General features: G+C 36.0%; 1 protein-coding gene across 9 annotated transcripts in view; it reads right to left on the reverse strand.

Annotated features, from left to right (window-relative positions):
* Window positions 1-26,942, reverse strand: part of LOC105211486 (uncharacterized) — a 186,469-nt gene that overhangs the window by 101,853 nt on the left and 57,674 nt on the right. For 2 of the 9 annotated variants that reach the window (XM_054228231.1, XM_054228232.1), the window contains one exon: window positions 694-1,022. The exons of 2 other annotated variants lie outside the window; for them this stretch is intronic. The gene's annotated coding sequence lies outside the window, so the exon portion shown is untranslated. Of the gene's footprint in view, window positions 1-693; window positions 1,023-14,355; window positions 14,440-15,349; window positions 16,307-26,942 lie in introns of those variants that run through there. 5 more of the 9 variants (XM_054228233.1, XM_054228235.1, XM_054228234.1 and 2 more) reach the window with 5 other exon arrangements.

The raw sequence follows: 26,942 nt of genomic DNA on the forward strand, positions 1-26,942 counted from the left end.
CGGTAAAACAAACAGCAAGAGTATCATTTGGCACATAAACTACATTAACTTTGCTCAGAATATATTGCACATGTGTATAAAAGCCAAATTTGAGAGCAATTTGTGACAAACAAAGGCAATTGTATGTCACAATAAATGGAAATTTGAGTAATGTAGATGTGGTAACAAGTATATAACAAATTCTGAAAAAATAAATATATTACATAATGAATAGATAAATGAGGAAAGCATATAATTTTAATAAGAGATGCACCAGCTCGAAAATATATATGTTTTATATGCGTGTTGTATGTTCCCAGTCCTCTTTAACCGATGCGTGTGGCTGATTGACAATAGAAAGTAAAGTATTTCCAATGTACTCTCAACCGTTGATACAACTCCAAAAATGGAATTGCAATCTAGAGAACCGGTAAACCACTATACCACACCAATTCGGGACTAGTAACCAGATGACTGCGTTTATATCAGTGGGCAATGCACTTTTCGGGTAACAGCTTGAAAGTGAAAGCACATAAGGTATACTCGTACCCCCACAAAGCCGCATCTAGTATGTGTGCGGTACTTTTACGCCTAATGCTACAACAACAACAATGAGCATGAGCACGCACAGCACTAGCACTTATTTGCATAGCATTAAGTATACAGTTTTTAACTTTATGCGCTAGAAAACATTAATATGCGCAGTACACTTACCCGCTCCCTGCGTTGCATACAGCGGCCCGACTTGCACTTTCGTTTGAATTGAATTTTTTTGATTCTGTTGTAAATGTGCACATGTGTATGTGTGGTTGCTTGCGTGGGTAAGAGCGTCGTTGTTGCGGCATTCACTTGAACTCCCTGAAAGCAACGAGCCGCAGCATTTGAAGCGTTTTGTTTTTAGCAACACAATATTGAGGCTTCGGGCGCGTGTGTGTTTGCTATTTATGTTATAGTTGTTGTATTTTTACACAGCAGCGCAACTGTTGCAAAAACTAGGTTAACGAAGGCAAGCTGCTGGCACACTTAAAAACTTTGTTGCATACCTGTGAAAGAGAAAATGAAAATAAAAATAAAATACTATATGAAAAATGTGTTAAAATTGAGAAGAAATAGAAATGCCATTATAAATCCATAGCTTGACATATATTGTATACAAATGGCAAGGGACAAGTGTACAAAGAAGCTATGAAAACCTCATTTTTCTTAAAAACAAAAATAAAGTGAAACTGTCGACATCAACCGCTCTAGTATGCCAACAATTCTTGCTGTTAAGTTTCGCTTTGATTGTTGACTTCAATAGGCGAGCATGTACCACAAGTGTTGAGCTGTGAAGGTGTGTAGGTGTTGCAAATGCAACAGGGATGATGGCGAGGAAGGGTGAGAATTGCATAACAGCACGAATGAAAAGTGAAAAAAAGTATAAAAAAATTTAACCAAAAACAACCACTAGCAGTTATATATGCCAAAGTGTGAATTACAAACATAGGCAGCGATTTCTTGACAACTGGAAGCTGAGAACAACCACAAACCACGGACACAAAAACTCGCGTCAGCATTAACTGCGTAATATAAACTTACTATAAGCTGCGTAGTATAAGCTTAAAATGCAATAATGACAATATGGGAAATACATTAAATACAAAATAAATTTTTAATTTTCGCAAAACTGTTATCAGTTAACGAATAGTTATAGCTTTCATAGAGAATATCTGAACTCAGTTCAGTTTTTTGAAAAATTTTATGTTTTAATGAAAATTCTATAACTAATTCGAAGGTTTTTTGTGGATTATGGTGATTCGAGTTAGAGAAATTTCACTGTATTATAAATCCGATTATAATTATGTATATAAAATAACTATGCGTATTCAAATTAATTTGCGATTTTTCAACAAATGTAGGCGAGAGAAGATAAAAACTAGCATGCTTTGTGCAACATGTTGCAGAATATTTTAATGTTCATTTTTTAATTATCATTTATTATTTCCACTTGCTCCCGTTTCTACATTCAGTTTCTATTCTCTGAAATTTATGCGTTTCTACACAATTTGCTTTGAGAACTCAATACGTACGACCAAATGAAGTTAAGCGAAATAATTCACAAAACGATAAACAAGATTTTCCTCTGCACTGCCGCAACTACCAAAATATACGCCCGCGGTGAGTCAACATGGTAGTTAAACAATAACCTGTCCACCGCGGCGGACAGCAATTGTAAGGAAAGACTTGCTGAAGGCGTGGCAGCATGCTATGATTAACGCGGGCACTTGCAATTTTTGCTGTCGCAATGCTGTCTCTGCCCTGCGGCGTTCGCGCACAATTAGAGCGCACATTTCAATAATACCACCCCCGTCTACGCCCGAAAAACAACGACAGCGCAGTAGCAACTTTTTAATGATGCCACCGGTTGGAAGCCAATGGCTGGTATCTTCCTTTTGTTCTTATTATTTAATTTCCCCCCTCTCTGCTTCTGCGACGACCACAAAACCTGTGTATATGCAGACGGTGTTAAATAGTTAGCGGTGTTGGTAATTGGCTAGTGCTGCTGACGGATGGTTGAGTGCACCTGTTCCCGCAACCAATCCGCCACGATGTTCATAATATTTCACCCAGGGATGTTTGAATTAAATCGGATTTCATGAATATTGATTGATTACGCTCACCCGGAAAAAGGGAGCCTAACAACACTTCAAAGAAAAAACCGAAACATATTGTCTTCAAGCCAAATTATGAGAGAAGAGCAGGTCAAACTTTGCATCACAATTATTTATTGTTTAATCACTATTAAAAGCGTCGTGAGAATATTTAATTTAATCTGGTGCCGGCTTATCTGAAAGGTATACTCATGTATGTTAAAAACTGGTTATATTAAAGTTAACCAAAGTGGCGCATTAAACGCAATGTCACACACAATTTTGGTGTTCCATGCTTTAAATTAGACTTGCTTGATTGGGCGGACAAATTCGTATTTTTATTTAACACACTTTCAAAATGAGACGTCTGAGTCAGCGAAAAGAAAAGTTTCTTCAATCAGCGGAGTAGATGGGATTTTAATAACACAAACTTCAGGAAAGAATACAACTTTGTTGCTTTAGAAATTTGACCCATTTCCCAAAGCAGTGAGTGTAGGTTGAATTAAACGAATTTCTAATACATCATAGCAGCCCAATGTGGCCACACAGTTTCATTGTTACCTTCATAATTCATAAAAGGCAAAGTAAGTATTTTGTCAACAAATATAACAAAAAATATAAGAGGTGCACAAAAGAGCGAATCATCAATTTTGTTTCAAACATTTAATAGACCTCTGCCGAGCTGGATAAAAGTGGAATGTAGCATGAAGGAAGGAAACGATGCAAAAGCCGACGTTGTGTGACACGAAGTGGCAAGCCAAACGCCCCATGAGGATTTAATTCAATTCCCGTCTGTATTTTCAAATAATACTATATACATAGCATGAGTGCCAACTACGCAACACAGGTTGAAGGAAATTTAGAAAAATTTAAATAAATAAAAATAAGATCACCATGCCGCAGGCAATGTAGTATGCCCGCCTGCTAAGCAACGGCAGCAGCAAGGAGAGCAGCCGGCGACATGGCCGATGCATCACTGAAAGTTGTAAAAACAAAAGTGGAAGGAGTAGCTTGCAGGAAGTGCGTTGGCAGCTAGCGGAAGTGGCAACAAATGCCGGCAACGTCACAGCGCCTCGACCACAGTCATCGTGAACGCCACCGCAATGACAAAGGACGACAGCACCAGCAACAGCGACAACAACAGCAACAGCCAGAACTTTGGGCGAAACAATGGCAACAGGATTTGCCTTCACACAGTCACTTTTTCAGTTTTTTTGGTATTTCTTTTTTTTTTTGCCAGTCAGCTTTCACGTCTATTCAGCTTGCGGCTTTCTTTGTTTCACTTCCTTGATGTGCTGCTTGGGTCTTTGCAGTGAAATCCAAGGCATATGCCTGACAACAAGACAGCCGCAGAAAGCGACGCAACAAAACAACAATAACAACGGCAATATTTGTAGCATTCGCAGACATACTAGTATAAACGCGTCGAGGAGTTTTTGTATACTCGTACAACTTCAACATGTATTACGCCGTTTCAGTGTCAACGTCTGTTGATAAGCAAGACTGAGTGGTTGAGTGAATGAGTGAGTGATTTCAATATATTCGCCTTCACTTGAAATGTTGTATGATTTTCTTTTTCCATCAGATCCTTTGCCACTAAGCCGTCGTGCCGCTACGTTGCTTTCCTTAAACAGTAACACAACTTCTTATTGTTGTGCTTGGCTTGCGTTCCTTTCTTCTCGTTTTACAGCTCCAGCTACTTGCAACACTGTGTGCCAATCGTTCGTTGACTTGTACTGTTGGAATATCCGAGTTGGTTTCCCAGCTGTTTCCGTCTTCCTGTTGTAGCGCAGGCACCCAGACGGGCTGTTGAACTAAATATTTTTCTATTTATTTGTTTTTGTTTTCCTCCCGCTTGTTTTTGTTTAGCCATCCTTCCTCCCCTCTAGAGTAATTTTGTGGTGTTTATTTTTACTCCAGCTGTTCTGCGCGGCAACACCACGGTACAGAGCGTTCCTTCAACATCAACATCAACTGAATCTGCATATTATTGCTAAGGCGTGTTGATACAAATAGCTGCTGTGACAATATGACCAAGTAAAGGGTGCCTCGCAATATGAGTACAATTTATGAATCACATTTTGTATATATTTTGAGTAGAGATTAAATTTACAATCAGCATTCTTCTAAATGTTATTATACATAGTATATAAAACAATACTATTATACTCTCTTAGCAACTACATATGTTGCGTGAGTATAACGAGTGCTGATGGTTACATTTAGTTTAAATCTAAAATGTTTAATAACATAAGTGTCCCACTTATAGTTTGGATTGTATCACTAAAACAAACTTCAATTAATATACCCAAGTACTCCTTTACATTGCTGCATACGAATTTATAATAGTAAAGAACCCACTGTTTGAAAAACATCTCCACCCTGTTTTTGAAGGTGTATCTCGTACCTGCACACCTGTATTCAATATATATTCATCCCCCACCTATCAGTTTATTCAACACCTATTACCGAAAAAATCCCTGGCGTGCTTTGCTTTATATTCGGTTCCCTGAGAATTTTGATAAGAGTGCCGTTCGCTGTGAGCGCTCGCAGAAAATATATGTGTTTGTTTATTTGTTGGATTATTGCGTTTTGTTTATTGCATATTTTTGGGCTCCTTTTGTGGTGTGTTTGCGTTATAAAGTGTACGGATCGGCTTTTGTATTTGCTACACTGACTTGCTTAACGTGGTCGGTTCACTTTAGTGCTTCCCTCACTCAACCTCTTGGAGTGAGTTTGCTTTTTCGCGATTGTAGGTGTTTGATTTTGCTGAAGAAAAAAAATGCCCCCATTCGCCTGCCTGTTGAAAATTGAATGTTAACAAAGCGTAAAATATGATAAATATGCTCAGCATTATTATTAAGTCCTCATATTCGGGCGGATAAGACAAATTTGTGTACTCATGGCGCAAGCATATGTCGTTGAAAATCTAAATATGCTCTGTTATAAGACGATTGCGAATTGGCAATGTTCTGGAAGGGATGACATGATAAGTATCAAAGACTTGATTGTTTAGATCTCGCAAAGGTGGGGCATTCCAGGAGCAAATGTTGGGAAGATCCCAACTCATCTTTCGCCGAGCAGCTTTCTTTGTAACTAAATCACACATTTTACTAACTAGTGTCACAAATGTTACGTTTTATTTTAGTTTTATAAAAATCTTTAAAATACTTATGTACATAAATATACGGAGATCTAAAAACAAGTATAAAATAAAGAAATTCAAAATTGTTCCCACGTACAATTGATGTGCAGGTGTGTATGTTTATAATAGAAATATAAATGTGCTGTATTGAAGGATAATATATGATCTCTGTAGAACGCAACCAAGCACACAAAAACTTTTGCTCGTATTTATCAGCCATGCCACCCCCCAAAGCGTACCCCTACTCGACCTTCTTTCAAACACCCCACTATATCGCCGTCGCGAGGTTGCATTTGACATATTTAGCTTCATTGAGCATTTTGCACTTTGCAATGCAAACAATAAACACAGACATTCCACACCCTCTCTCTGTTATATTATGGCGCCCAAAGACGCCTCATAGTCTGCGTCTTGACTTTTTATTTGTTTGGCTGTGTTTTTGTCTGCTTTAAGCGTTCAGATAATTTATTGGCCTTTAACATTTGCATTTCCTTACGGCAACCTGTCGGGGTGGTGGAACACATAAATAAGGGGTCGCAGTATCTTTTCCTGGTTTTTGTTTGGGAATGAAAAGTAGCTTAGCAATATTCTTGCAGCACCATTACTTTAAACTTTTCGGAAGCATCGAAATGAAATTGAACGGTGTTTTATGTTTCACATGTTCATAATTGCTATTTTCAAAACTCAATTAAACTTCACTCTTTTACTCCATAAGCAGACTTGAGACATAATGGCAGCATCATATTTGCATATATAATATTTACGTATCCTAAATTTCGATGAAGCCTCATGCGGTGTTCTCATAATATTTTATATTAATATTTTACCGTTATGTTTGTATAACCTTTATCGTACCTACGAAAATGCCGAAAGACATTTTATATCTTATAATGAGCTAAATTAAAAATTACTTGAATGTTGGCTCATATAAAAATATTCCATGTGAGCATATCCTTGCCAATGGATAATATGTAGCAGTATGTGGTCTTATTGCGTGTCTTAAAACATTTAAGCTCATAGCGCATTACGTAACGTGCAGACTTTTTATTAATTTAATGATACGGGCAATTTGCTTTAACATGCGAAATGCGCTTAAACATGTTTTTTATTGATATATTTCAGTGGTAATTTCGTTATAAATTGTGTAATTATATAGAGCTAATGATTACTGAGAACACGGTCTGGCTTTTGGTAGTGTAGATAAAATTTAAAACAATAAATGACCGGAAAATCAATTTTTAATATATGTATAGGAAGGTTGTGTTAGTTACACTATTTATAACTCAAGACTAAACGGACTAAAATTTGGTGGGAACATAGCTTTGGAGCGGGAAAAAGATATTGGGTACTTTTAATTCCGTACACATGACGAGATGTGGCATAAAATGGGGTATAAGAAAACGCAACTGACAGAAAATTAAACAAAAATATTATTCAAAACATCGGCTGTTCATTCGATACAAAAAAAAATTAAAACAAAACTGAGCCAAACGAAAAATGTAATCAGGTGTCGGAAAACAGCTAGAGAAAGGCTAATGAAGAATATTGTGCATCGATTAGTGGGGAATTAAAAATATTTATAATTAAAATTATTAAAAATTACAGTTAAGAATAGATTGTTATCATTTAGAAAATGTGACATGTTATCAACTAATTATTTTATAAAGAGTAATAATATTGACAACAAGTAAAAATTTAAGCCGGCTATAACGTGCTTATTATTTCAATATTTTATTCATCAATAATAATTTCACTATACCAAATAGTTAACTAGAACATAATTTAGCGTATAACAGCAACGGGTGTACTAATATATATGATACATATCTATAGGATATTCGTGACATGGATTCGTGATCAAGACTTCAATAACACGTTTAGAAACGTCTTCTTTCAAATAACCTTCCTTTTATAATATTGAAAACAAAGAAATTGGTCGGATTTTCGACAGATCTTCAACATTGCAACTAAAATATTATAAAAAGTAATTAATACGAACAGATCCCGGAGATTTAGCCATGTGCGTGCTTAGATTTTTTCACAATTCACTTATGTGCTTATATTTCTTTTACATATATGGAAAGCTGTGATGTAGTCAGCGACCTGTAAAATTCACTATATAACAAATTACACGCAACAGAAAAGCATTTTTCAGGTTGGTATACATACACACACCCGCAGCCCAAAGGCACGCCAGTGGAGTGGAGATGTTTCAAACAAAAAATATAGCACACATTGCTTTTAGCCGTCTTTTCGACATTGCGCGTTGCGCATAAGTGACGGCATTTCATTTGCCGTTAAGATGCAACAAGCGAGAAGACATTGTCTGCAAGATATATGTATATGTATACTGCATGTGTATGTGAGTTGTGTGTGAGGCGGCACGACAAGATTAATGGCAGGAAAATGCAATTGCAATTGCCTTTGTGCGCCAATGCAGCGCTCATTTTACCGCTACTTCATCTCACTCTTTCAAGCGTTTACCACTTCAGCGCGAAAGCCTGTCTTGCCTTCTCTTGCCGTCGCATGTCTGCTTTGTGTTTGTGTCATTTCGCAGGTATAGTTTGTTGGCAACCGGGCAGGGAGGTGTGTAGCGAACGCCAGGCAGTCGGCCTTATTTCCTGCCACAGCCTGTTTCCTTCCGGCTACCATCCTCTGCCTCAGCGGTGTTGTTATGCTTGAACAATAGATTTTCTTCTTTCCTTTCGTTTTCACCTTAAATGCACTCAAAAGTCTTTAGATTGTCGTGCATCAAGAAGAGCAACAGTGGTACAAAACTCTAATGAATTGGGATACTATTTTTTTCTTTTATATTCATTTCGTTAATTAAATTAAATAAGATTAAAAAATTCTAGTTACAATTCTACAAGAATGTTACTGTTTAATATAAGACCCGTGCAATATATAAGAGAAACTTGATCTCCAAATTGTGCTAATAATTCTCATAACTATAATTATTCCTCCACTTTCCGGGCTTTCGTAGTTTGTCTACTATTAAAAAGTTTGTTTCATTGCAACACACTGTGCACTTAGTTGTATTTGCAAACGCTTATGTAATTGTAATTCCAACACATGAGTTTGTTTGTACGAATATGTGTTAGCTTGAGCGAACGTATGAGGGTTACAGTTATTGTTTCTTCCACAGCAATAAGCGCGAATTTTCACACCTTAAGAAAACATGCAACACAGCAACAACAAAACTGCATACCAGAAAATGCATGCATTAACACATACATAAATATACATACATATGTACACTAGTAGCTACGAATCCACACACCTACACCCCCCACTACCACACTAATAGATAGACCTTCTTGCAGACTTGGACATTTAGGAATATACCGATGAACATATTACGGTTACACATACATAGTCCTGACTACCCCTTTTACTGTTTAGCCTAGCATGAAAGGGCTTACTTATGCAGCGTATCTTTTGTAAAATTATTTGCTCAGGTATGAAGGCGCTTGCACTCGAAAGACACATTTATATGTGAATGTTGTTGTTTTAGCTCGTTATTGTTTGTTATTTCCAAGTAGCATTATTGTTGGTGGCACAGTTCTTCTTGCCCCGCCTCAGTAAATGGAAATTGTTCCGCAATGTATAGTTAATGTTGTAGTTTTTCCATACGATTTTCGGTCATATTGCACTGCAAATAGTGGATTTGTTATGTGCTTTAGCGCACACGCGCTCACATGGCAGGCGCACCAACTTATTTTCATGCCACACGCCCGCCTGAGTGTTGCACGTTTTACTAATTGCTTTGCCACGTACAATGCAACAAGCTTGTTGTAAAGATATGTCGGTAAACAGGTGTGTGGTTGTGTTCGTAAGAAAACATGCATTCTCGTCAAGCACGCAAGCCCTTACACACATACGAATTATGTACATATCACGGTTCATTGTGAGAACTTAAAGTGTTGGCATTGTTGTTGAGCGGTCGTATCATTTTCTTGTTTTGAAGTTTTCAGCGCAATTTATACAAGCGTCGCTCGACACTTATAACCCTTGTAAACACTTAAGTGTTTATTAACGTCCTCTTATCAGACATATGTCACTCTTCTTGCTATAATAGCTACAGGGTAATTATCCAGTAGAGATTGAAATTAATTACAAATTATATTGCGCGACATTTTATTTACATTTATTATTATATTTAGTTTGGCAAAATGGTTCGGTTACTATGAAAAATATTAATGTTTTGAACTAAAGTGTTTTATAATAGTTTTTGATCATCTAAGGCCGCAAAAAGCGCTGAACTGCAGAAAAAATTCCAAATTCACTTTATATGACTACCAAAATAATTATGGAAATAAAGATTTGTTAAGTTATATGTCGAACTTAACGTTTGGTGTTAAATTCTAAGCGAAATACAAACAAGTATGAAGTTTATTCTACAATTCGACAAGTAGAAAGTTCACTTATATTTAGTGCACATTTTCATCAAATTCTGTTACCATAAAATTCGATCACATGTGCATCAACATTTTAAGTCCCATTATCATTTCACACTTTAATTAGGCGCGTGGTCATGGAACCGTGGCAACAATGCATATTTTTAGGTGTCATTAAATGGGTTGTTGAAATTGCGCAAAGGTGTGTATGAATTCAGCAAATACAACGCAGTCGAGAATGAGCAGACACAAACTCCCATTTACACACATCATAAACATTACTGTGGCATGCATTTTTTAATTAAAAGTAAAAGCCAAAAGTAGGGTACTTTATTACACACAATCGCGGGCTTATATGGAATATATTCACCTTTATGTGTAGGTGTGTGTGCGCCTAAAGAGAGAGAGGTATGCGAGTAGTTTTGTTATTTCAAAGCAGATGTGAATGTGTGTGAGCACTCATTGTTTGAATTTAGTCGTGCTCTAATTATACGCACGCGAATGTGTAACACTCTACTCCACACTCGAAACCAGAGCAAGCTACACAACTCAAGCTCTTTTCAGTTTTTAAACGTGTCAGTAGTCAATTTTACACATTTTAAAAAGTTTTAGAACACTAGTTCTGCTATTACGCCAGCGAATTGACAGTAATCGAATAAATATTAGCAAGCAAAACTTTTCGCTAAACGTAAATAAAACTATTACCTAAGTTCCTATTTGAGTATCAATAGTGAAATATATCATTAGTTTTATAAGGATCAGCGGCGACAAAAAAGTTTCCCACCGAGTTTCCAAATACAATAATTTCAAACAGAAAATACCTCCCACCCTCATCCAAGGCATCCTATTTGCAATAGAAATTATTTGCACCAACTTAATGGCTCACATTGCACTTTAATTAAGCGTATGCTATTCGTTTATTAATGTCTCTATGTATGCTATTTAGCTTACTGTGACTCACATTTTATTTTCCACACTGCAATTCTTTCCCCCACATTTATACATATCTGCCAACTGGCATACATAATTCTACTTCCACGGGCATTCACTCGCAGTTCAACAATTAAAAAAGCTTTTGAATGCAATTGAAATTACAAAGCCACACACTCACTTTCGGAACATATTTAGGAGTATACAAAAAAGTAACTCATTCGACATGTGTACAAATATTCGCAAATGGAAGAGCAAAAACTATTATATATTTTTTGTAATCAGCGTACCATATTTTTTCTTACTAGTTGCAACTCCAACACATTTGTTGTTTGTTAATTTTTCCGAACGATTATCGGCGAAAGTAACTCTAGAAGAAATGAACTAAAACTCAAATTTCTATCTAAATTGCAAATCACTTAGTACACATAGCTCATCATTAACTAAATGGTCGATTGACAAACCAACACTCAAGTGTGAGTATTATACCAAAATATTCAATCTGTTTTTATCAAGCATACATCTCAACAGTTAATGTGTGAATGAAATTTTAAAATTAACTTCATTTATTTACCCGTAAATTGACCCAGTTACCGTTAACTGGGACCTTTCTATCAGCCCAGAGGTCTAAAAGGGGAGCATATGCTAAATAGCTTAATTTCACTATAAATGCTTATTAAATTGGGCGTGAAAAAATTATAAAATGAGGTCCCTTCACATGACCAAAAAGTAGTGAACAACGTAGATGCTTTATATACAAAACTTCACCACGTGTGTGAGTTTATGTTGGTTGGAATACTGCCCTGAATACACGTGCGAATACACACATCCACATAATTAAATTTAGCAAGTGATAGACTGTTTTGCATAATATGTTAGCCTATATGGAATAGCAGATAAAAGGTAAATTACGATTATTTAAAATGAGGCTTGAAGCGAAGGGCACATAAGAGACAACCCGCAATAGCAGACGAAATAAATGACATACAATGTAGCCGAATCCTTTTAGAGAGCGGCTCAAAATGAACAGCTGCGATTAATAAGAAGGAAACAATAGATATAAATGTGTGTGCATGTAAGATATCTTTGTGTACTTGAAAACCCGTTCGTATCTAACATAAGCTCAATTAAATGTGCTCCATTTAAAGGGAAAGTTGGTTTCTTCACTGAAAATCATGTGTGAGACCTAAACAACACTGATTTAGTGTTGCAGTTCGTCAACCTTCCAGCCTTTTATCAACTTAAATTAGCTTTAAAAATCCTCCTTCAAACAGCACTAACTCCCACATTCGCCAGCTTGAGTGTACCGTTTATACAAACCCAAAAGGATTACTTTAATAAAAATGTTTCGCTTCTCAAAAGGGCGATGTGATAAATCGATGCGTGTTTTACTGTTTTTAATAGATAGTTTGGTATAGTTAGTTCTTTTAAATTCTAATTTTTATTATTGTTATTATTTACTTATTTATATCTGCCAATCTCCTTAATCCTTAAATCCCCATTTTCATTTTTACAGAAAAATACATCCTTTCCACGGCGTTGAAGAAGATTATCCCTTGTTGAGTTCAAGCGCTGGTACATTAAAAAAATGGTGTAAATAGGATTTGATGATAATGTACAGTGTAATATCCATAACAGTTAGTAAAAAATATAAAACTAAGAATGTTTTGAAGTAGATTCTCCTTTGAAATATACGGAAAACAAGATTTAGTACCCATTCTTATATGATTATTTAAAGAAACTTATCCAGTTAGCTGATTTTTGAATTAGAATTAACCACTATTTACCAAAAATAATAAAATATATTTGTAGTTTGGTAAATATTATTCAATGTATTTTTTCAACCAATATGATTTCAAATATTTTCGTATATATTTGAAATTACTTAAATCACCGTAAGTAATTTTACATCCATCCAAAGTTCTTACAACGCTCCTCCGCGTCAACAAAGGATAGCAAAAATCAGAAACTATGAATCCTAACAGATGATGTTGGACAAACCGGTAGTGTGGGTAGACATCCGTTGGTAGCCTCTAATGAGCTGCTCAACCCAACGCCAACAGGAAACCTTTATTTATTTGTCTTTTTATTCGGCACTACTGGTACATTAACGCTTTGGTTAAAACGATATTTTCAATGTTAGTGGGTGGAACACCTAACCTGCTGCCTAAACATACTATTTCTCTTATTTATGTTAATTTCTTTCGTTTGCTCACACTCACCACCTTCCCTTCTATGCTATTTGCTCTTTTCCCACAGTCGTTTTAAATGTTATCCTTCAGCAATTTGCTTTATTTAGTTTGTTTGTTTATTATTTTTATGACCCACAAAAAGAGTAAAAGTCTACCGTTGTCGCCAACGCCGCAGTTGTGACCTTCTTTCCGTAGTGGGCATTCCCTTGCGATAAGTTGTGTGTTGCTTTTTGCTACTATTGTTGCATTGTTTTTGTAGTTGTTGTTGTTTTTGTTGTAGCTTTGGCTTTCGGCTACTCAGCTGCCAGATATTCAATGTTTTGGCTGAGATTGTTGTTTTGCTTTAAAATTGTGATTTATTTGCTGACATTTGTGCTGGCAGTTTGCACTAAACGAGTATATCCACCGGCAGAGGACTTCATAAATTAGCTCCAGTGCTCATAAGCACGCAGCCCAGCGCAAAAACAGAAAAAGGTGAAATTTATTTACTCTTAACACTATTAGTTGATAAAAAAGCAAAATGCGCAGGATTATACGATAAGCTGGCGAAGAATCAGAATTTATTAGCGGTAAAATGTGAAAATGCTATCATATTTCATCAAGCAGTGAGACAATATAAACTGCGAAAAATTCGAGCTTATTTAATATTCGTAACAGAATATGAATATGCCAGCTTACGTATCACCGAAGTTATTGATTTGTACATTACATATATATGTAGAGACATATACTGAGCAATTTTCGCGATTAGTTTATAGGATGAGGGTATAAACTAATAGAAATGTTCATTGACAAGAGATGAAATGATTAGCGAAACCGTTTGTCAATCCGCAAATTAATTAGCACAACTTATCACATATGTTTTTCAATATGCTCAAGTGGTAAGAAATATGTATATAAATTTATTATATTTTTTAAGTTTTTGGAAACCAAATATTCAACATCTTTCCTTCTGTTATGTCCGAATTAGGCATACTCTTACTCATTAACTATGCATTTGCAAGCAAAATAAGCCCCAAATATTCAGCTCTTTCCCTACTTTCAATTGTTAGTTTTGCGCTTCTGTATTGAATTAACCATACCTAAATAGAAACCTGAAAATCCAACAATGGGGGTGGTTTGGATATTATTGAACTTGAAACAAACCGAAGCCAAGCACCAGGAAATAAAGACTAAAATTTAACAATTGTTTTCAAAGCCAATAAAGCTAAATCGAGTGTTTGCTAGCTTAGGTCTACTAGACTCATACGACAGTATTTTAACAGAAGTACACACATTTCCAATTATTACGAAAATTCTTTCAATTAACGCTGTTTAAAAACAGGAAGAACAATAAATGAATATAGGATTAAATTACATTACAATTAGTTGGAATTTTCTAGAACAAAAATAATCGAAAATAAAAATAAAAAATATTTTCATATGAAAATTTATCAAAATTTATAAATTAATATAGTATTATGTTACTTTAAAATTAGTTATACAATATATCGTAATTGCTCTACCAGAAGCCATTCATCATTTGCTTATTTATGTACAAAACGTCTTTAATTAATTTAGTTTAGTTGAAATGTTTTACTTAAAAGTATTTGTATTTAATACAACTATTTTTATTTATTTACTAATTTTTTTTAATTGTAGTTTAAAAGCGTAATTTCTACTAAGCATCATCCCTTTTATTGGATTTATCAATCCATTAACGATAGATTTACAAGATTAGAACTAACTAAAGCATTAGAGTAAGGACATCATATTAAACCTGCGCATAAAACTCAAAGGCATTTTCCTCCTCCCTTTATCCATCTTATGTCAAACGCACTCAAACAAATAATGAAACGGAACAATTGTAATCTCTATTTCCATAGTTCTTGCACCATTCATCAATGCATTAATGCAGCTACGCAAATACCGTGCCTCATATACACAATGTAGTACATACAATTTGTAGACACCCGACAAAACAATTGAAAAGCTGATATATTATTAATTAGCCCATGTCAGAATTTAGAATACTTAAAAATGTTTCGACAAAAGTCATTCATATAATATATAATATTTTGTTATTGGCAAACTCACCTGTTAAAGCATTTGTTCTCCACTCTCTCCATTTAGTCGAAATGCCTCATCCAAAGAAATATCTCTTAGCAGAACTCAGCTCTCCTTTCAACACCATTATGCATATAATCAGATTGTACGCGGTTTGATGATATCAATTCAGCATGCTAATTAATATTTAATGCATAATAAAATATTTTGCTATGATGCAGAGTACTCGCGAGATCTCGGAATGCACACAAAATAAAATTAACTCTTAATTAGGCATATTTACGCTGTTGTATATACCACAAAAGTCAATTATCATTTAGCATCAGTGCAAAAGTAAAAAGACTACATACTTAACATTGTGAAATTATATGCCACGCTAAGTGTCAAATAGTTTATGTCGGTCTGATATGAGTTCATGCATGCACACTGACGATGTAGTCGTCCAACATCACATTGAGATTCCAATTACAAGTGCAGCGGCGAGCAACCATCCCACGGGCGATGCAGCGAATTGCAAAAGAATAAACGAGAAAAAAAGCAACAACCCAATGTGTAAGCCGATCACGATATGAAACCACCGACGGCACAATTATCACACTGCATAAATTTTATAAATTCATAATCTTCAATACCATCAATATCCAATAATTAATTCAAATGTAAATTTTCACTTTTTGTTCAAGTTTTTAATTTATTCCCGATTTTCGTCGAACGAAATTTCACACTTTATATACATAACATAATTCTGCTAACGCGAAGATGTAATTCGTTACGCGTTATCAGCACAACTAACTGCAATTTGCATGCCCAGCCGTCGCAAGAAGCGAGCACACACGAACTGGCCAAAGAAGCAGCATCACTTCACCCCCATTGCCCACCAGCACAAAATAACGTACACTACTTTGGTATTTCGTGTACGTACGCTATTTGCAACACGCTAGAATATGCATAGGCATTCGCACGAAGCTAAAATCATACGGTGCTAGCGAGTCAAATGTATGTAGGTATTTATGCATATTTTGCGAATCGTCGTGAGAGAGCTCAGAGCAAGCGCCAACGAGAGCATCCAGCAGGATGCCTTCGTCAAATACGGCGAGTGACCTATGTTACATAGGTTACGAAATAGCTTTCAGAGTGGCAGCGGAGAGTATGGTCGAAGAGAATAAGCATCAAGTGCTGAATTGGTGAAGGTCATGTTCGGTTTCCTTGTTTGGTATGTTTCGTGCTCATTTACAATTACATGTGTGAGAGTATATAAGGAGTAAAGAGTTCATTTGGCTGAATAAAGAGATGGCGTTTGATACGATTTAATAAATAATATGTAATTTGCAATCAAGCTGTAAATAATTAGTTTGAATTCACTAAACTGACAATGATGGCAGCATTCGTTTATATATTATAATATTTGATTTTATATTCGAACGTGTATTTATTTTACCAATATCTTTTTATGAATTGAATCACTCGAACTTATTAGAAAGATTAAATACTAATAGTTTACATATCAATAAGTAATGTAAACGCTCTCGGCCGTGCTCTCTTTTATTCAATTTATTCTTCTCTTAACAGCACACCAAAAACGGAAGTTCCGTTTAAATACTGGGAAATATTTTCAGCGCTCTTTTCGTTAGCACTCGCCTAATTTCGGTATATTGGAGAGTTTCATATATAAAATGACTCAGACATTATATATATAAAAATACATATATACATGTGTACTATATATGTATAAAGGTTTATAATAGTTGAAATTTTAAAATTATTGAACGAGGTTTGAAGAAATAAATAATATATCTACTTAACATTTAGATAACATAGTACATTCAGGAAGCATACTACAAATTTGTAATTTTTTTTATCAGTTAGCATTTTCGTAATAAATAAATGTTCAAAGATGTTGAACTTAGGAAGAGATCCTATATATCTTTTATTATTTGGTTACATCAATTGATGCAGATATTATGAACACAATACATACTACGAACTATTGTGATTAAATTTCATTTGAGTTCATTTTGGAATTGTGGATCGTAATATAAATATGTCTGCATTTTAGTAATATTTAACAATGCAAGCAGCTTTTCTCTATTCTTCTTGTAATTGGAAATCCTAGCTGACTTTTGTGAAACTACATTTACAAGTACCTTCGTGTTTGATTTTCAGTCTTAATACTCTTGTCTTCTTGAGCATAAAATTGGGACGAAGAAATCAGTCAAATGCTCAAATCTCATAAGATGCCTTAGCGACAACACAAATAACCGACAAGAACCTCAATTCAACAAATAAATGTTCCCACACCGGAACGAATACACACACCCACATTTCCATGCAGGTTGAGCGTTGCAAGTAAACCAAATATCCTATTGTTATTGATGAATCGGCACTTTTGTGTTTTAGAAGGCGAGGATATATTTGCTAACATTAATTGCAAGGAAAATCCTCCACACACCAATCCTGGAAGCCAACAGCATAAAGGGGAGGAAACGAAACACGTGAAAGTAGGAGCATCTACTTATGCGCGGCTGTTTAAGAGCCACCCATATTATAGGTACATATACCTCTAGCGAAATTGATTAGTCAGTGAAAGCGCTGAGCAAGAATGGAAAACGTGTAATAGACAGAAAATGAAGTGAAAGCTAGAGAAGAATATGTCAAAAATCGTAGACGCTTAAATGCAAGCAAGCACAATGCGCTGTGAGTGCGGAGTTTGTGTCGCGTCAACCGTTCACCATCCGGCTCATAGAATCGCTATAGAATAGGTGCGAAACGCGTGCAATTAATTAAGTTTGGCGTGAATGCAACGTCAAAGGCAAGACAACTACTTGAATTTAAAAATAGTGTTTGGATTAAAAAAAAATAGCGAGTAGCTGCACACAAAGTGTGGCACAGCCGAATTTCGCTGAGCTGGCAAATTTTAAACTCCGATTGAGCAGGCAACGGTGAAGTGAGATATGAGAAACCTCAAATACGAGGGGTTCATTGGAAGTTAAGACTGTTCAATAGAGGTAATGAACCAAATTCAACCACGTTTGTGAAAAATATAGCCAACCCAAAGACAATCTGTTAGAGAAGTATTTTAAAATCAAAAGGTTTGAAAGGGAATAACGAAATTGGTTTAGGATAAACATTTCAACAGTTTATTTTTTTATAAAAAAGGTAATGTTATTCTCTATATAACAACTTATTCTTTCGGTCTAAAAATATATATTTTTATAAAAATTTTTAAATTAATTTTGAGCACCTCTCTATTGTCGAGATTTATGTACATTTCTGCACTTTTTGGCCACTCAAGTAGAACTTAGAGGTTACAGCAAAAATAAAAGCGAAGTATGATCATTGGGAAGTGTCGACTCGCGTTATAGATAAATACTTGCATAGCTGCTGCTACATATAAAATGGAAGCTTCTCTTCAACTGACTTTACTACATAATACAAGTGAAAACACACTTTTGCACATAACCGTTATCTTACAGCGCCGCAGACAAATGCCAACGTAAACAATTAATTGAATTTCCGGGCACATCCGGTGCTGATGCCGGCGACAACACTTCCACGAGCAGAGCTTGCACTGACAGGTGCAGCCCACTGCTAACGGGCTGTTGAAGCATGACTACACAACGCTGATATGCAGTTATCTGTGAGGATGATATGTTGATGAATGAACTTTAGGTAAAGTAAGAAAGTAGTTGCGATTTTCCTTTTCTCTTTTCCATGTTCATTTTGTAAAATATATGTAGAACTCTGCTGACAACGCGAACTAGTAAATAAAGTATGTAACTTGCTAGAAGAAGCGGTGCGAAAAAATCATAAAAGCAGATAAAGAGTAGCGCACTGACAGGCGAGTTTAAAAAATGGCGAACTCAAGTGGAACGAAACTAGGAGCGAAGAAAACTAGCTCACGAGCAAATAGCAACGGTGAAACGAAAAGAGGCAACTGCTAACTGGAAGATGATGAACAGCTTCCGCTCCGCACAATAGTGGTCAGGAACTTTTATTACAAAGCTGAAACAAAATTGTAACTATGTGTTTGCTTGCGAAACAACAATAACAAAATTCAGAAATATATTAAGCTGTCAGCAGCATCTTGAGAGATAGACAACACAATTTAAAGATAATTCCAATGAGACCCATTTGCAGCACGCTTCCTCTTTCGCGAATAAGTGCATATCCCATAGAAGCAATTACATCCTCAGCTTTTGTAGCATGTGTATATGGTTTATTTCTCTTCATAATGAATTAGTCTGTGTCAACAGCTTTACTAAGTAGGCACGGTCAATGTCAGTGTCGACTCCATTATAGGGCCAATGATTTTAGCTTATTGCTGAACCGTGAATGTTGTGAATATCACTTAGAAGAGAAACACAATCATCGATCGATCGATTCTCCATTCAATACACCTTTGACCATCAAATCTGAGATTGAGATCCCCAACTTCACAAAGCATTTAAAATACTGACGCGTATGTACTAGAATGTCAAGGGAGGAAAGGTCACTTTGTTCAATTTAATTATAAATAATATGTTGATCATAAGGGATAAGGCAATTAGTGAATAAAAGGTAATTACTTCGAATATTAGCGAAATTCAAGCATTATGGTATTTAATAATAGGTATATATATTTCCGTTGAACTTAAATATATGAGATAGCAAAAATCTAAGCTTGCTTTTAGCTATTACAGCTGTGCTCGTCTGTGCAACTTCTTAACCTGTCAATTAATTAATTCCAAATGCAAAAGCTTAAGCTCCTTCGGACAATTGCTCACTCTAGCATTAGCGCGTAAATCACAAAAGCTTTCAAAATTTATGCAGTTTGAAAATTACTAAAAGGTTTTGGCGTATACTTTTAAGTAACTCAACTGCTGCTATTGTTTTAAGAGCTAGCCAGTTTGGATAGTCAAAGTACATTTTGGTTAATTTTCAAACTTCCACGAAATTCATTATTGTAAATCAGTTTATGTATTTCAATGCATACGCTTTTTGTTGTTGAGTTTACTTTGTTTGCTGGTGTACATTCATTAAAATAGGACGGTGTGAACTGATGTGCCCTCAACTCCATTACACCAGCGATGCTTGAAACTTCTTTATAGTCGGTCAGCGCGCAGAAAAGATTTCTCTTCTGGCAGCGACTTCTTGCTTTTCTATTCACTTCCTGCTCAACCCTTGCTCTAGCAGTTACTTATTTAACTGTTGAGTTTGTTTGACACTTCTAACATTTCATGAGCTTAACGTGAAAATCCTTTTAAAATTCTCTCTCACCTAACTGTGTGCTTCTGCCACATTTTGCGTACGTTTCCAATCTATACGGCAAATGGGTGAAGTGAGGCTCGTAACGTTTTGTATGAAATTTTCAGCATTTTATTATTTTATTTTTTCTAAAACTTTATGATTTTTGTTATTGTTTCCATTGGTCGCTACTACTTCAAGCCTTCTATTTCCACACTAAAACAAAAACCCTAAAATCGTACGCAAGCACGTCAAGGTGCCAAGAAGTACGCATCACTTGAAAATTTTAAGCGCAACTTTCCAATCGTGGCTAGTGTGTTGCATTAAATTCCCGCTTGCAACTGATTGTTATTGTTGTTGCTACAGCAGGCAGCTTTAACAACTGCAACGCTCAATCACGGATGCAAACACTTTTCAATACTCTTGACACCCCAGACCTTTTTGTAGATTTTCAAAAACTCTTCATCCACATCAAATGCAACTCGCACTCGCGCGAATGGTTTGCGAAATTTGCTGCACTTTGGCAACAACACTTAACGCTTATACTTTTTCATTTTGCTTACTGGTGCTAGTGCTGGCTGGTGTGTTCTGCTATTTTCTACTTTTTGGTTCCAGTTGTGACGTTTTGGCGTACGTCGAAATATCGTAAAATATATTTTTACTATGACGAACAACAACGGCAAAAGGAGTGGAACAACTTTGCACTAATAACAGTTTTCTACCATGGCAAAGAAGAGAATAACAACTGTACATTGTTGGCAGCTCTTAAGTCCGAGCATAGACAGAAAGTTTTCATAACAAATGTGTGCCAGTTGCTTAAGTTGGCAACCCGTTTAACGTTGCTTTTCAAAAGGTTTTATATTTTGATTTTATTACAGCGAGTGTTAAATTTTTTCTTCTTAATCTTAATATGTCTTAAAAATACATTTAGATTTAGATTCAAAGTATAGCTCATGGCGCTTACCCGCTGGTAGAAGTTGGGTCGAGCTCACGCACCAATTTGTGATGTGCACCTTGTTATTATCAAGCAAATGGTAGGTTCAAAAGTTTTTAGTCGCCTCCGAAAAGCTGATGTATTGCTCGAGAAGCTCGATTATAGTTGAATAACCACCGATAATTAATATCTAAGCAACATTTTGGAAGTTTTGTATTCAACCATTTTCAAAAATCAGTATACTAGACCTCCCTTTTTTATTTTTTCTTCGCAGTTCTAACAAGATTGGAAAATTTTGAATTTAACAATAAAATACTTCGTGTGTACTTAAATAGTTTTTCAGGAGATTATTCCTATCTTGTCAGCCACCCAATTAGACCCATATAGTAAAATGGTCCTTATAAATTTAAAATTGTATCGCATATTTCAATTTACATTACACCAGCCTTACATACAGCCAAAACACATTTTCGCCACTTATTAAATTTTTATTCGCACACTTTGTGACACTTCAGTTTCAATATTTTCCATCACCTTCTGGAGTACAAAAGCAAACAAATGGCAAAAACAAAGGTGAATATAGCAATACAACAGGTGCTTAATTTGCTCGTTACTGGTAAATATCTCCTCGCCTGAACATTCAGTCACACGCAATTGCGTAGCCGCCACCACCGCCAGCACCGCCATATTTGCGGCCGGCGCGGTAAGCAGAAACGATTCTTTGCCACACACATGGGTACACATACACATGTATATTGTATATGGTGTGTGGACATTCATTCGGCTGAGCGCTGTCAAGTGCGCAGCGTTGTTGGTGGGTTGGTTGTTGATTGCTTTATAATAAACGTCGGTGATGATGTGAATTTACTTTTATTTTCATTTGGGGATTTTCAATTCAACCACGAAACGCGCGGGAATACTGGCAACAAGCACATGTACAATACGTTGACATTAAAAAATACACATTTATGTACAAACGTGGCAAGTAAACACCGTTTGCATGCTCGTAAATATTCATAAGCACACACAAAGGTGTTCCGAATCACACATGTGAACCAGCGTTGGCGTGTTCGCGTTAGGCAGTGCGGTAAGTCTAGAGAAAAATGTAAATTTATGAAATTTTAATCAATTGAAGTTTTTGGAAAGGTAAAACACAAACTCCTGGTTTACATTCATTCGGCAAAGGCCCCAATCCCTTTGAGAAGCAATGCAAATACTAAAGCATTTTATTCATTTTACAAACACACGCATATATGCATAAAAAATATGCTATTGGTATATATGCAAGTGTGTTTCATAAACAAATATATTTTTCGTACTTGACTCCATTGCCATTGCTGTTTTGTAGCACAGTGCAATATTTGGATAATTCAGATTGTAAAATTATTTTTTTATTTTATTTTTCTCCATTACATAGTTCACTAAACACAAAAATACAAATATATTTCATGAATACACAGATCACATTGAGAATTTGCTAATTGGTTATTTGTTAGTGAGTTCAATACAAATATTTTTTTTTTTAATAATTTCATCCACTTAAATGGTTCAAATATAACACTGTTTCACAATTACTTTGTGATATACCTAATAACACAAAACACAGACGTGAAAATGCAATCATAAACATACCCAAAGTCAAATAAAAAAAATATTTGTCCAGTGCATGCATATGAGCGAACATGGGCATAGACTTTTCTCAAAGCGTACAAAACCCTAAATAAACTGATGAGCCTCGCAAGCAAAGTTAATTTGACGTTATTTGGCACCAGGGACTGACTCCTGCCCTCACTTCCATATTAGCTCGAGTTTTAGGATAATTTGAGACAAGGGTTGTGCGTTCAGTTCAGTTCAGGTGCTCGGGTGTGCACATTGCGTTATTGTCGTATTGCCCTTTTCATGAACACACAATTTTTGGCGTTTCATTTAGTAAATTTTGAGAGTTTAAATTGAACTTAAGTGACTGTTAAATGGTTAACGAAAAATTCTATATAATAAAATATAACAGCCAGATATTAGTTATGAGGTCCTGTTAATAGTGGAATCTCACAAATTTTTCAGCCAAATTCTTTCACTAACTTTTAATTTGGTTGGTAAAAATGCTAATTAGTACTCTCAAAAGTTCGACGTGTTAATAGTTGCTAGTTCTTTCAAAACTTAATATCCTATAGTATAAACGTCTCTAACGACTCTAATGTAACCACACCCCGCAGAGAAGAATCCGCACTGGCTTCAGCTTATTATCTGAAACACTGAAACACGTTTCCTTTCGTAAGCTAATTTAATCAACTCTGGACGTTTATCTCCCAACGTATTACAGTCCCAAACCAATTTAGGTAGCAGCCAACGACAACAAGTATTTACTTTTTGAAATGTACAATTCGCAAAAGCCAATAAAGGGTAAACAAGTTGACAGCTAAAAGCAGAGCATAGAAAGCAATAAATATTTCCCAAGCATTGTTAGCCACTGGTCTGCTGTCTCCCATTTTGTATTGTCACAGTTGCAGACTTTTGGCTGACACTGAGCATGCTTGCCAGTTCATATGTTTTTGTTTACATTTTTCAATTCACTTCTTTCTTATATAGATATATATAAATAATATTTATCTTTTCCAAATGCAATTTGAGGTTACGGGAATGAGTAGACCAGCAAACTAATCGTTTGCCGCAGGTATTTAATGCTGTTAAACAGGCAGATGTTGCTCTTCCAATGACTGCCTGTCCATATAAGCATACGTTCTTCCGCTGATTGCCGTTATCTCTTTATTCCCATTGCTACCACTTTTCCCCACCGCATTGGTTGCCAATTCGATCTCAAATTGCCATTTCGACTTTTATCTATGTCTGTCGTGCTGGCAGCTTTCTCCCGACATTCTATTTTCTGCTTTCCTTTTTTAACATTGTTCTTGTTTTTTTTTTTGTTTTTATCTACTCTAAGCAGTTGTCTATTTGCTACGACATTGTGAGCACCTATGAGCGTGTCCCTCCTGATATCCAGCATCCTTTTTGCGAACCAGTGGCCTAAAGGTTATCCAACCTGTCTGCAATGTGGTAAGTAAAACCATAACCATAGCAATGCCACAGGAAGTCCATAAAGGAAAAAAGAACATGCTGTGCAATTGAGAAAGCGAGCAGGGTTAGGCCAGTTGACGCAAAAGAACCACCGGACAGCAAGACAGAGGGAAGCTTAGCGCTAAGCTGCCGGCATTAAACACGCAAACATTTCAGTTATTGCAGTGGAGCTAACTGTGTATTTATTGCATTCTAAATACTATACCTCTGTACACTGATACTGTCGAAGAGAGCGACTGGCTTTCGGAAGTGGCGAGAGAATCCAGTAACTGCAGCGTAATTTGCTGGCTTATTAAATATCATACTCAAAAAGTAAAGGAAGATGTTCTTCAAGATACAACTTTCCCCAAATCAAATCAAATATATCCTTCTTCTATAAGATAAACTTATTGATTGAATTTATTAAAATTATTGACGAGGCTACTATTTGATAAACAAAGCTTTCACATGTCATCAGTAAATATGAATATCGCCCCTTTCTTATATCCTTATAGGACAAACTATTTGGGATGGCTATTTACTCTACAGTGGGAGAAGAAGGCCGTAATTACACGTTCGTAACATACATTTGTATGATGTTTAGCAAATTAGCAAACAAATTGGTAAGAATTATATTTGTAGTAGCATCTCCGTATGCATGTGGGAAGTAAGCAAGGCAGCACAGGTGGACAAATAAATCTCAGGCCCCATGCCTTTAAACCAACTAGATGGTATATGTAACCAACGAACGGATCATACCATAGGCAAACATTTGGCATGCACCATATGCATATATTTACAGACAAACTCGGTTACACTTCAAGAAACCCTAAGCAACCAAATAAAGGCGTCTCTAATAGGCAATAAGTGTGCTTAAACACTTGTTTCTCCGCTATTTATGTGAGCAAGGCTTTGAGGAAACAACAAATTGGTTGTACAATAGTGGCATAAGTGCATATATGTATATTACGTTTAAGTATGTGATAAATGCCTGTGTAATGAATTAACGCCGCACACCAGTTGGGAGCTATAAGCTGAATGATTGAAGCTGTTGTCCTTACGAAGATTGCTGGCTGACGGTTGAGGGCTCAGTGGCACAGGCTTTACAGCCGACAGTGGCAGGCAACCGGTCACCGGAAATGCCCACGACGACGGCAACCAACAACAACAATAAAAGCTAAGTAAAATAGTCTTGATGATTATGAGGGTGCTGATAATACTGATGAGCAAGATTCCAAAATGCGTTAGGTGAACGCCCAAAATCGCATGACCACAAATGCTCGAACCGAATTTGTATTTTGTAAGAAGCTAAGAATTGTCAGAAGCAAATCTGATACATAAAACGGCTGTTGTGATCTAAAGGAAAACGCTGACCAGCTGCTGGCCACACCGTTACGCGAGCGAAGGGTCAAATGTGGCTGAGAATGTCTCGCACAGCGGGTATTTTCTAACGTAAAAGAAAACAACAACAACAAATTAGCAACTAAATAAAAAAGGGTAAATGTGAACACAATACCGACACAGAAGGCAGGCAACGATCTGCCCAGATACATATGTACGCCACTTGTTCCTATGATTGTGTGTGTGTGTGTGTATACAGCACGAGTATATCCGTGGCGAACTGCCTTTTCTTTTCAAACGGTCCGTTTACTTTTGTGCATGCTGAGTTTTCTCACCACTAATTTCCTTTTATTTCATTTTTATTGGATTTTATTAGTTTGCCACCAGGAGAGCAAAGTGAATTGGTGTTAACGGTAATTACTGTTATATGTGGGTTCCGTGTAATCTTACGCATTTCTTCAGTAGTTCAGTGTATTTGCTCAGTAGTTAGCGGAAATGTATGTTGAGCGCACACTTCCGTTGGATATTTAACAGTAACCGGATATTTACCAAGTTGCTTTAAACGCTTAAAAACGAAAGTAGCAAGGGGTGATAATACGAAGCTAGGTAAGGAACAAAAGTTTATTTAATAAAAATGTTTTTTTGAACATTTGGTACGTAGGCCCGGTAGGATTAACCAAATTCGTCGAGTATCTGTATTTTAACTTATAATTATCGATTTAAATTAATTTAATGTAGAACAATAAAAGGTGCTTATTCATACTAGAGATAAAATGAAAAAGTTATAAAGCTTTAAAATTAAAGAAACGCGTGTATGCCGTTTAAGCATTTTGAGAGACTACATGTGGTAAAAACTGCACACACGAAAATCGTAGTTGACCACCCGACGTTGGGCCAAAACTTTTAGTATTACGTGCGCGCCAACGATTTGGACAATTTTGTTGGCTAAGAGGCGTTAAGGCCACACTTGAAAAGATAGCTACAAGTGCTCCTGAAGCGGACATTTCTATTTTTCTAACGCGCACTTTCACAACAAACAAACAAACAAAAAATAATGAAAAATTGAAAAACACC

This window comes from Zeugodacus cucurbitae, chromosome 3 (assembly GCF_028554725.1).
Source record: "Zeugodacus cucurbitae isolate PBARC_wt_2022May chromosome 3, idZeuCucr1.2, whole genome shotgun sequence".
Classification (NCBI taxonomy): domain Eukaryota; kingdom Metazoa; phylum Arthropoda; class Insecta; order Diptera; family Tephritidae; genus Zeugodacus; species Zeugodacus cucurbitae.